General features: G+C 52.0%; 1 pseudogene; it reads left to right on the forward strand.

Annotated features, from left to right (window-relative positions):
* Positions 1–1,216: 1,216 nt before the first annotated feature.
* On the forward strand, positions 1,217–1,916 carry LOC100410854 (putative uncharacterized protein KIRREL3-AS3; annotated as a pseudogene).
* The last annotated feature ends 873 nt before the right edge of the window (positions 1,917–2,789 follow it).

Here is a 2,789-nt window from a genome sequence, read left to right on the forward strand (position 1 = left end):
ATGAGTAGGTGTCTGCTTTGTTGACTTTTCTATTCTTCACTTAATAGTTTATTTAACTGTGTCCCTTAGAGGCTGTTAAAGACATCAGAGGGAAATTTGTAAGCAAGCTTTGGGGGGAGAAAAAGAAATGCTGAGCCACAGAAAGTAAGGGGAGGCAAAAGAGGCCACCCATTAGCTAAATTAATAAACAAGGTACCAAAGCAGTGTCAGCTCAGCCTGAGTCCATTACCTGGTATAACTGATCATGCAACAAATGGAAGAGGCAAATCAGAAACACACACAGGAGATGAAGAATAATTTTAAATAATGTATGTCAAACAACACATTAAGACTGAAAATAGTGCTAGGTATAGCGCTGCACCTTTGTAGTAGCTTTCCATTAAGCCTATGGGGTTGTTGGGGAGGAATTTCAGGTGTCTTCATGTCATTATGGCAGTGATTAAGATAAAGATTAGCATGCAGATTCTTTATCAAATGTAGCAACATTTGATGTTTTAACTAAAGATTTATCCTTTAAGCTGTTGTTTAATTTTGAGTGCTAATTCCTTATGGCCCAGGGCCCAGATTTGCTTAATTCAGCCCCCAAGGGAACTATTACAAAGTCAGGGTCACAAGGCTAGTGAAGTGTGCAATACACAATCATCAGGTACACGTACAGGCGTGTGCACTCCACACTCGCACTCAGTCTTGGAAAGAAGAGGGGAGCCTGGGAGATCCAGGTTGGAAGGATATTGTTTCGCTCTCCCGTGGGTCCCCTAAACTGGCCTCAGGGCCCCCTTACTGGCTCCAGGAACCCCCCTCACTCCCACAACCCAGCCAGCTGGACCTGTTCCCTTCTCCACTCCCCTCCCTCCCTCCCTGCAACCTCCGCAGGAAAAAAAAAAAAAAAAAAAAAAAAAAAAAAGCTTGGGTTAAGTGATGAGCTGCCTGCCTCTAAAAGGACCAGGAGGCATCTCAAGCCTGAGTGCCGGAAAACCCACGGCAATCTTCGGCAGCCACCACGTGGGGCAGAGAACGCGAGCAGTACCTGCAGGACCCACAGCCGGTCGGGCTCTGGCGCCAGCCCCGACGGCGGCCGCGCCATCTCCGCCCGGCAGCCCGCCTCACCTCCTCCGGGGGCTCGGTTAGCCTCCTGGCGCTGCGAGGCAGCCTGCGCGCGGTTCGCTCCCGAGGAGGGAGAAGGAGGGAGGAGGCGAGGAGCCGACGGCTCCACCTGATGGAGAAGCGCGGAGAGTCCCTAGACCTCGGAGTGCGCGGCAAGGGGGGCGAAGAGGGAGGCCGCCGCCCCTGCTGGAAGCCTTAGCGTCTGGGGTTGGCGCGCGGGGCACGGCTCTCTGGGGACGGTCGGTGGAAGCAGCAGCCCTAAAGAGACAGGCGAAAGCCAAGCAACTTGGAAAACCGCCCGAATTCTGGTTTTCTGCACATCCAGGCTCCAGGTCTCTAGCGCCCACCGTGCAAGCCGGTGGGATGCCAGCAGGTGGCATCCTCTCCAGCGTTTCTTCACCAGGCTTGGAGCCCGGAGGCCGAATCCATCAGTCCCCAGCCCCTCCCCAAGCCTCCAGTGCCAAGTGCTGTGTCCTGTGAGCCCCCGGCCCCTTTTCCCTCCTCCACCGGGCAGGCGAGCAGGGGCTGGGTGGCCCAGACCTGCGCCGAGGCAGGAGCCTGCAGAGGATGCCTGCCGGCCCCAGGTTCTGCTGCTGGCTGGCCAAAAAGTGACAAGGCTCCCCCCAACAGCTTCCAAGCCCTGCTCTCCTGGCAGCAAGTTGTCCCCAGGGTTTTCTGAAGTCTGGGACAAAGAGAGTGAAATGCAAGCTTCTGGGTCCCGGTGCAGGAGTGAAGGGTACGGCTGTTCAGTGCTGTGAGCAGGCTGGGTTCAAGCACCCTGCAGACCTCAGCTCACTGCCACTTTCTCCTGACCTTCCCCGTGGCTGTCAGCCCAATGTCTGTAACATGTTATTCCCTGAGTTTGTGCAAAGGCCTGTTTTGGATACTTAAAGACATGAGGAATGACTATGAGAATTCCTGTTCTTGGAAAGTTTGTCCTCTAGTTGGCGAGAGGAATATACAGGTGTGTATATGGGAAAAAAAATCATAAAACATCTCATTGGCATTTAAATCAGAGAAATTGCCCTGGAGGGCATCTGTCCGGGCCCTTCCTTTCCATTAGAGACGTGTCCTTCTAGGTTGGCTTGCTTTGGGCTCTGCAGGAAAGCTGCAGGCTCAGGCGATAGTCCAGGGCCCCCACTTTGGCCCAGTGTCCCCACTGTCCTGACCTTCTCCATCTCCCCCACTGTCCATGCTGGCCAGACTCCCAGTCACAGCTATTCTGTGTTCATGAGACATCATTATCACTAAGGAGAGAGAGCAGCTCTTTTAAGAGATGGGCAGTCATCATGTACAGAGAATTTCCTGTTTAATGCCTCTTCACAGTATTTGTTGCAGAGATACATTAGAAACCACATTCCTTTTTGTTTTTCATACATCCTGCCAGTACTGGTTAAACCTCTTTTGTCCAGGGATTTAACACATTTTGAACAGCCTCCTACTGGGAGTTCAGGGTAACCTGACTCTCCAGTCATAGGTAAGTTAATAAGGACTCCAAGCTATGTACACTTTCAGAGACCAAATGGTCTTCAGAGGTCCTCGCTGGGTGGAAGCCTTTATGACCTGGGCAGTCACGGTCTTCTAGCCTATTTCTTTTTCATTTATCTGAACCAGATTTCTTGCTTACTTCCGTGTAGGTGGATTACAAGACCTTAACCCCTGTTCCCTGCAGTTGATCTTTCCAT

Source organism: Callithrix jacchus, chromosome 10 (genome assembly GCF_049354715.1).
Source record: "Callithrix jacchus isolate 240 chromosome 10, calJac240_pri, whole genome shotgun sequence".
Classification (NCBI taxonomy): Eukaryota; Metazoa; Chordata; class Mammalia; order Primates; family Cebidae; genus Callithrix; species Callithrix jacchus.